Consider the following 9,425-nt stretch of genomic DNA (forward strand, 5'->3'; position numbering starts at 1 on the left):
ATCAAGCCTCAGTTTTTGCTTTTTTAGTTTTACCTTTCTGTTGAGCAAGAAATCAACAGTTGTTGTTTTTATTTTACCTTCAAAGAGGTACACCTATGCTAGGATCATCCACGCGTCCATCAATAGAGGTGGCAGAATGTATTGGCTCAAAAGCGTATTATTTTAGATTGACATTATAGAGCCATAATGTATTCATATATCCTTGGTCGTGTGTCCACAAATTACACCGTGGCGCTGCCTGTTCCCTACGCAGCGCTACTGGAGAGAGCGCCATGTGTTCTTTCCATAATTTGTATGCATAGAGGCATTTAGCTCCCTTACTGACGCAGAGGCAGAGTGGCGTTTCAGGACCGCGGAGAGCGGTTAGTCTCAGTGGCGGAGGCCGAGATACAGTCCGGTTCGGCACCACAGATAGCTCAGCCAGCGCTATTAGCACAGCTGTACTGCCCAAATCTAAGGCACTCTCTGGCGGGCTGGAAAATAATAATGCACGGGGGCGGGAGGGGGCGGGGGGCGGCATGTGAAACACAGCGTTAGGGATGTATGGCCGTAACGACCACTTATACACAGTCAAATGGCAAAACTGAGTCGTTTTTAGGGGGTCGTCATTGCTCTGTCATTTTCTAATTTCTCTCTTTCTCTGCCCCCGTTTCGCCTCTCTCTCTCTCTGTCTCTCTCTACCTCTCTCTCTCTCTCTCTCTCTCTCTCTCTCTCTCTCTCTCTCTCTCTCTCTCCCTCCTTCCCTCTCTCTCTCTCTCTCTCTCTCTCTCCCTCCTTCCCTCTCTCTCTCCCTCCTTCCTTCCCTCTCTCTCTCTCTCTCTCTCTCTCTCTCTCTCTCTCTCTCTCCCTCCTTCCCTCTCTCTCTCTCCCTCTCTCTCTCTCTCTCTCTCATTGATTGGCTGTGAGCCTCTGTGGATTCCTTCATTCTCTCTCTCCCTGATAATCATTGGAACAAAAATAAACAGTGTTGGCTTTATCTGTTTATTTACCATGAAGAGGAATGTTAAACAGACCGGATATCCTACACACTGCAACACACTCTTCTATAAGACTACATAATGTGTTTCCTCTTACATACCCCCCAGAGAGAGGGAAGGATGGAGGGGGAGGAAGGGAGGGAGGGAGGAAGAGAGAGGAAGGATGGAGGGAGGAGGGAGGGAGGGAGGGAGGGAGGGAGGGAGGGGAGGGAGGGAGGAAGAGAGAGGGAAGGATGGAGGGAGGGAGGGAGGGAGGGAGGAAGAGAGAGGGAAGGATGGAGGAAGGGAGGGAGGGAGGGATGGAGGGAGGAGGGAGGGAGGGAGGGAGGGAGGGGAGGGAAGGATGGAGGGAGGGAGGGAGGGAGGGAAGAGGAAGAGGGAGGGAGGGATGGAGGGGGAGGAAGAGGAGGGAGGATGGAGGGATGGAGGGAGGGAGGGAGGGAGGGAGGGAGGGAGGGAGGGAAGGATGGAGGGAGGGAGGGAGGGAGGGAGGGAGGGAGGAAGAGGGAGGGAGGGAGGGAGGGAGGGAGGGAGGGAGGGAGGGAGGGAGGGAGGGAGGGAGGGAGGGAGGGAGGGGAGGGGGAGGGAGGGAGGGAGGGAGGGAGGGGGAAGGATGGAGGAAGGGAGGGAGGGAAGAGGAAGAGAGAGGGAAGGATGGAGGGGAGGAAGGGAGGGAGGGAGGAAGAGAGAGGGAGGAGGGAGGGAGGGAGGGAGGGAGGGAGGGAGGGAGGGAGGGAGGGAGGGAGGGAGGGAGGGAGGAGAGGGAAGGATGGAGGAAGGGAGGGAGGGATGGAAGAGGAAGAGAGAGGGAAGGATGGAGGGGGAGGAAGGGAGGGAGGGAGGGAGGAAGAGAGAGGGAAGGATGGAGGAAGGGAGGGAGGGAGGGGAGAAGGAAAGAGAGGGAAGGATGGAGGAAGGGAGGGAGGGAGGGAAGAGGAAGGATGGAGGAAGGGAGGGAGGGAGGAAGAGAGAGAGAGAGGGAAGGATGGAGGGGAGGGAGGGAGGGAGGGAGGGGAGGGAGGGAGGGAGGGAGGGAGGGAGGGAGGGAGGGAGGGAGGGAGGGAGGGAGGGAGGGAGGGAGGGAAGGAGGGAGGGGGGAGGGAGGGATGGAGGGAGGGAGGGAGGAGGGAGGGAGGGAGGGAGGGAGGGAGGGAGGGAGGGAGGGATGGAGGAGGGGGAGGGAGGGGGAGAAGGAGGGAAGGGAGGGGGGAGGGAGGGAGGGAGGGAAGGATGGAGGGAAGGATGGAGGGGGGGAGGGAGAGGAAGAGAGAGGGAAGGATGGAGGGAGGGAGGGAGGGGGAGGGAGGGAGAAGAGAGAGGGAAGGATGGAGGAAGGGAGGGAGGGAGGGAGGGAGGAAGAGGAAGGATGGAGGGAGGGAGGGAGGGAGGGAGGGAGGGAGGGAGGGAAGGAGGGAGGGAGGGAGGGAGGGAGGGAGGGAGGGAGGGAGAGGAAGGATGGAGGAAGGGAGGAGGGAGGGAGGGAAGAGGAAGAGAGAGGGAAGGATGGAGGGGGAGGGAGGGAGGGAGGGAAGGATAGAGGGAAGGATGGAGGAAGGAGGGAGGGAGGAGGGAAGAGGAAGAGGGAGGGAAGGATGAGGGGGAGGGAGGGAGGGAGGGAGGAAGAGGGAGGGAAGGATGGAGGAGGGAGGGAGGGAGGGAGGGGGAGGGAGGAGGGAGGGAGGGAGGGAGGGAGGAAGAGGAAGAGGAGGGAGGGAGGGAGGGAGGGAGGGAGGGAGGAAGAGAGAGGGAAGGATGGAGGAAGGGAGGGAGGGAGGGAAGAGGAGGAGGAGAGAGGGAAGGAGGGAGGGAGGGAGGGAGGGAGGGAGGGAGGGAGGGAGGGAGGGAGGGAGGAAGGGAGGGAGGGAAGAAGAGAGAGGGAAGGATGGAGGAGGGGGAGGGAGGGAGGGAAGAAGAGAGAGGGAAGGATGGAGGAGGGGGGGAGGGAGGGGGAGGGAGGGAGGGAGGGAGGGAGGGAGGGAGGGAGGGAGGAGGGAGGGAGGGAGGGAGGGAGGAAGGGAGGGGAGGGAGGGAGGAAGAGGATGAGGGAGGGAAGGATGGAGGAGGGAGGGGGAGGGAAGAGGATGAGAGAGGGAAGAGAGAGGGAAGGAGGGAGGGGGGAGGAAGAGGAGGAAGGAGGAAGAGAGAGGGAAGGATGGAGGAAGGGAGGGAGGGAGGGAGGGGAGGGAGGGAGGGAGGGAGGGAGGGAGGGAGGGAGGGAGGGAGGGAAGAGGAAGAGAGAGGGAAGGATGGAGGGGGAGGGAGGGAGGGAGGGAGGGAGGGAGGGAGGGAGATGGAGGGAGGGAGGGAGGGAGGGGGAGGGAGGGAGGGATGGGAGGGAGGGAGGGAGGGAGGGAGGAAGATAGAGGAAGGATGGAGGGAGGGAGGGAGGGAGGGAGGGGGAGGGAGGGAGGGAGGGAGGGAGGGAGGGAGGGAGGGAGGGAGGGGGAAGAGAGAGGGAAGGATGGAGGGGGAGGAAGGGAGGAAGGGAGGAAGAGAGAGGGAAGGATGGAGGGAGGGAGGGAGGGAGGGAGGGAGGGAGGGAGGGAGGGAGGGAGGGAGGGAGGGAGGGAGGGAGGGAAGAAGAGGAAGAGAGAGGGAAGGATGGAGGGAGGGAGGGAGGGAGGGAGGGAGGGAGGGAGGGAGGGAGGGAGGGAGGAAGAGAGAGGGAAGGATGGAGGAAGGGAGGGAGGGAGGGAGGGAGGGAGGGAGGGAGGGAGGGAGGGAGAGGGAGGGAGGGAGGGAGGGAGGGAGGGAGGGAGGGAGGGAGGGAGGGAGGGAGGGAGGGAGGAGAGGAAGAGAGAGGGAAGGATGGAGGGGGAGGAAGGGAGGGAGGGAAGAGGAAGAGAGAGGGAAGGATGGAGGAAGGGAGGGAGGGAGGGAAGAGGAAGGGAGGGAAGGATGGAGGAAGAGAGAGGGAGGGAGGGAGGAAGAGGAGGGAAGGATGGAGGGAGGGAGGGAGGGAGGGAGGGAGGGAGGGAGGGAGGGAGGGAGGGAGGGAGGGAGGGAGGGAGGGAGGAGGGAAGGAGGGAGGGAGGGAGAGGAAGAGAGAGGGAAGGATGGAGTGGGAGGAAGGGAGGGAGGGAGGGAAGAGAGAGGGAAAGATGGAGGAAGGGAGGGAGGGAGGGAAGAGGAAGAGAGAGGGAAGGATGGAGGGGGAGGAAGGGAGGGAAGAGAGGAAGAGAGAGGCATGAGTGCATACACACATGCTGACTGATAATATCGTCCTGGTTTGTGTTGTTCTGTAGTGGTTGTGTGTTCTGTGTATGTGTTGTTCTGTAGTGGTTGTGTGTGTGTGTGTGTGTGTGTGTGTGTATTCTGTAGTGTCTATTTGTGTGTGTGTGTGCGTGTGTGTGTGTGGTGGCAGACCAGGGGGGTTTGTTTTAGACGTTTACATAGATCAGACATGGACACAAGTGTGATACCTTAGTTTCAAGGATATTTCTTTAACCTCTCTGGGACCGTTCGGGACAGTAGCCAACAGCCAGTGAAATTGCAGGACACCAAATTCAAAACAACAGAAATCTCATAATTAAAATGTTTCAACCATACAAGTATTTTACACCATTTTAAAATTACACTTCTCGTTAATCCAACCACAGTCCAATTTCAAAAAGGCTTTTCGACGAAAGCAGAACATAAGCATTCAGCCATTTTCCAACCAAAGAGAGGTGTCACAAAAAGCAGAAATATAGATAAAATGAATCACTAACCTTTGACGATCTTCATCAGATGACACTCCCAGGACTCAATGTTACACAATACATGTATGTTTTGTTCGATCAAGTAAATATTTATATCCAAAAACCTCAGATTACATTGGCGCCATGTTCAGAAATGCCTCCAAAACATCCAGAGAAATTGCCACATTAAATAACATTAAATAACAGAAGAAGTCATCACAAACTTAGATGAAAGATACATGTTTTACATAGAATTAAAGAAACTTGTTCTTAATGCTTCAAAAAGCTTTACGGCAAAAGCACAGTATTCAATAATCTGAGAACAGCGTTCAGCCACAAAAGCAAGCAATACAGGTACCCGCCAAGTTGTGGAGTCAACACAAGTCATAAATAGCATTATAAATCTTCACTTACCTTTGCTGATCTTCATCGGAATGCACTCCCAGGACTCCCACTTCCACAATAAATGTATTTATTTTTTGATTAAGTCCATATTTATGTCCAAATACCTCAGTTTTGTTCGTGCGGTTAGTTCACTATTCCAAAGGCACAATGTACGAGCGCAAAATCCAGACGACAAGTACAAAGAGTTCCATTACATTTTGTAGAAACATGTCAAACGATGTTTACAATCAATCTTTAGGGTCTTTTTATAATAAATCTTCAATAATATTCCAACTGGACAATAGCGTATTCATTACAGAGGAAAAAGAAGGCACGGCGCACCCGCGTGACCGCGCAGTAAACAACTGTTTGGCCTCAGCCTAGTCCACTTGTTAAAACAGCTCTTATTCCTTCCACAATAGAAGCCTCAAACAACTTTCTAAAGATGGTTGGCATCTGCTGGAAGCCTTGGGAAGTGCAATCTGGCCCCATAGACACAGCATATTGGATAGGCAATCACTTAAATGAAACTACAAACCTCAGATTTTCCACTTCCTGGTTGGATTAGAAACGTCAGAGTGTTTTCTATCCAATACTACTAATAATATGCATATATTAGCATCTGGGACAGAGTAGCAGGCAGTTTACTCTGGGCACCTTATTCATCCAAGCTACTCAATACTGCCCCCCTGTCACCAAGAAGTTAAACCAACAAAGAAAAATAAACCATTCTCCAGGAGGCCTCTTCTGCCTTCTGGGCTCCGGTGAATGTTGTCTCCTCTGGGGTAGAACACAGATCACCTTGGTTCTAGCACACCCTTGGTTCTAGCACACCCTTGGTTCTAGAACACCCTTGGTTCTAGAACACCGATCCCCCAGACCTCCTGGCAGCTTTATGGGCCTTGTACGGCTGGACCTTGATTTCTCACCAGCCTCAATCAGCCTCAATTTTGTCCTTGGCCCGGAGGACCCGTCGAGACCTGGCACGTCCCATTCCCATGGGTGCGTTGAAGGGACAAGAACCACCTGGTGACCCGATAGTTTGTGTCCTTTACTCTTGACATCCAGACCAGGGGAGCATGGTTCGTGACCAGGGTGAAGTGCGTACCCAACAGGTAATAACCACTTCACCGCTAGACACTCTTTCTCGACAATCGAGTACTTATTTTCTCATGGTACCAGCTTTCGGCTTAAACATGATGGGGTGTTCCTGGGACAGGACGGCCCCTAGTCCCGTGTCACACGCAACCATCTGCACCAGCATCGGTGCCTGTAAATCGGGAGTCAGATGGGAGCACAGGGCTTCCTTCAGGCGTCTGAATGCCGCTTCAGGCCTCATCCGACCACTTCACTGTTTTCGGGAGGCTGGCCCTGGTCAGATGGGTAAGGGCGGGAGGCTATAGCTACAAAGTTCGGGATAAACCGGCTATAGTATATTGGCATCCCCAGAAAGGACTTGACCTGTGTCTTTGAGTGGGGAATGGGTCAGTCACGAACCCCTCCCGTACCTTCTTCTCCTGGGGCTTGACGTTCACCACGTCCAATCAAGTACGCCATGTACTCCACCTCCTCGTTCGACAGCTTGGGATTCGTTGTCAACCCGGCTTGCCTGAGCACATCCAGCACTGCCTGGATGCGTGTCAGGTGCTCTTCCCAACATTGGCTGTGGATGATGATGTCATCCAAATAGGCCGTTACATACTGTTCGTGGGCATCTGATGACTCAGTCCATCAGGCGCTGGAACGTGGGCCGAGACCGAACGGGAAGACCCGATATTGGTATAAGCCATCCGGTGTTGAGAATTCCATCATGTCCCGGGAAGAGGCTACCAAAGGGTACCTCTTAATATCCCATGGTCAGATCCAAGGTGCTGTTGTACCGGGGCATTCTCAACCGGTCAATGAGCTCGTCCACCCTCGGAATATGGTAAGCATCCAATAAACTGATGTTGTACATTGCAGAAACGCTGACTACCATCCGGTTTGGATCCAACACGTTGAGGATGCACGTTGAGGATGCACCATGTGGTGTGGGACTCCTCAATGACTCCCATCTTCACCCCCCACCTCCTGCCTCTCGTCCTTCCTTTGGGCCCTAGGGATGGCGGTATGGCCGGTATGGCCTCTTTCGGCTTCTTTCTTTCATTCTATCTGGGCCAGGTGTGGACGTGGTGTTCAACGAGGGTTGTTTGTCTTGGCTTCTCGGAAAACACATAGCGGTGTTCTGATCAATGAGCTCCCGAAGCGCATGCTTCTTGGCCAATCCGAGGCTGTCCTCTCGAGTCACCTCTTTAATAGGTTCCCGTGGTAAATCTGTTGGTAAATCTGTTGGCGGTTTCCATCTCCCTGGATGCTGTACACAGTCATTTACAGATCCCACCTTCTCTGTCACCTCGTATGTCCCTTGTGATATTGCCAGGAACTTACTTTAGCACCTTGTTACCCACACCTTATCACCCACATGGAACTCTTGGGGCTGGGTAACCTGAATTATAGACCTTGGCTTAGGCTCGCTGTTTCCTTACCACTGGCGATCTGGCTGTCATCTGCTCCCTCATCGTCTCTCCGCTGCATTAAGGGGGTCGGATGGGCTTCCCACACCTCCTTGGCGAGGTCCAGTTTGCCGCGTGGTCTCCTCCTGTAGAGGAGTTCAAAAGGGGAAAAACCAGTGGAGGTCTTGGGGAACTATCTTGGATTGAGAACATTAGGTAGTAGCTGGTCCTGGTTCTTCACGTCCCACTCAATGACCTCCCGAAAGCATTTTTGTTTGAGCGTCTTATTGAATAGTTCGACGAGCCCATCTGTCAGCGGATAAAATATGGAGTTTCGGTTCTGCTTTATCAGTAGTCGGGACATCATCTTTTTTATTTTTTATTTTTTTAACCAGGTAGGCTAGTTGAGAACAAGTTCTCATTTGCAACTGTGACCTGGCCAAGATAAAGCATAGCAGTGTGAACAGACAACACAGAGACAACACAGAGTTACACATGGAGTAAACAATTAACAAGTCAATAACACAGTAGAAAAAAAGGGGAGTCTATATACATTGTGTGCAAAAGGCATGAGGAGGTAGGCGAATAATTACAATTTTGCAGATTAAATGATCATAAATGATCAGATGGTCATGTACAGGTAGAGATATTGGTGTGCAAAAGAGCAGAAAAGTAAATAAATAAAAACAGTATGGGGATGAGGTAGGTAAAAATGGGTGGGCTATTTACCAATAGACTATGTACAGCTGCAGCGATCGGTTAGCTGCTCAGATAGCTGATGTTTGAAGTTGGTGAGGGAGATAAAAGTCTCCAACTTCAGCGATTTTTGCAATTTGTTCCAGTCACAGGCAGCAGAGAACTGGAACGAAAGGCGGCCAAATGAGGTGTTGGCTTTAGGGATGATCAGTGAGATGCACCTGCTGGAGCGCGTGCTATGGATGAGTGTTGCCATCGTGACCAGTGAACTGAGATAAGGCGGAGCTTTACCTAGCATGGACTTGTAGATGACCTGGAGCCAGTGGGTCTGGCGACGAATATGTAGCGAGGGCCAGCTGACTAGAGCATACAAGTCGTAGTGGTGGGTGGTATAAGGTGCTTTAGTGACAAAACGGATGGCACTGTGATCAATCTTGCTACCTTGGTTGGTCAGAATTTCATTGGTTGAGGTGGAACAACTCCCGGGCGATTCCCAGTTTATCTTAACGCTCTGCTATTTCTGACCTGTCTATCTTAACGCTCTGCTATTTCTGATCTGTCTATCTTAAAACCTGTTATGGCTGGAATCCCGATACTGGGATTGATATGACAACTACCCGTAAAAATAGAGGGCGCCAAAATTCAAACCACAGAAATCTCATAACTACAATTCCTAAAACATACATGTGTCTTATAACATTTTAAATCTATTTTCGTTGTTAATCCCACCAAAGTGTCCGATTTCAAATAGGCTTTTCAGCGAAAGCACTACAAACGATTATGTTAGGTCTCCACCAAACCACAATAAGCACAGCCATTTTCCAGCAAAATAGAGCATTCACAAAAACCAGAAATAAAGATAAAATTAATCACTAACATTGAATTATCTTCATCAGATGACACTCATAGGACTTCATGTTACACAATACATGCATGTTTTGTTTGATAAAGTTCATATTTATATCAAAAAAAGTTTACATTGGTGCGTTAGATTCACTAGTTCCAAAAACATCAAGTGATTTTGCATAGCCACATCATTCAACATAAATACTCATCATAAATGTAGATGATAATATAGTTATACACATGGAATTATAGATGTTCCTGTCCTTAATTCAACCGCTGTGTCAGATTTTAAAAAAACTTTACGGAAAAAGCAAACCATGCAATAATCTGAGACGGCGCTCAATTTAAAA

Source organism: Oncorhynchus tshawytscha, linkage group LG31 (genome assembly GCF_018296145.1).
Source record: "Oncorhynchus tshawytscha isolate Ot180627B linkage group LG31, Otsh_v2.0, whole genome shotgun sequence".
Lineage (NCBI taxonomy): Eukaryota > Metazoa > Chordata > Actinopteri > Salmoniformes > Salmonidae > Oncorhynchus > Oncorhynchus tshawytscha.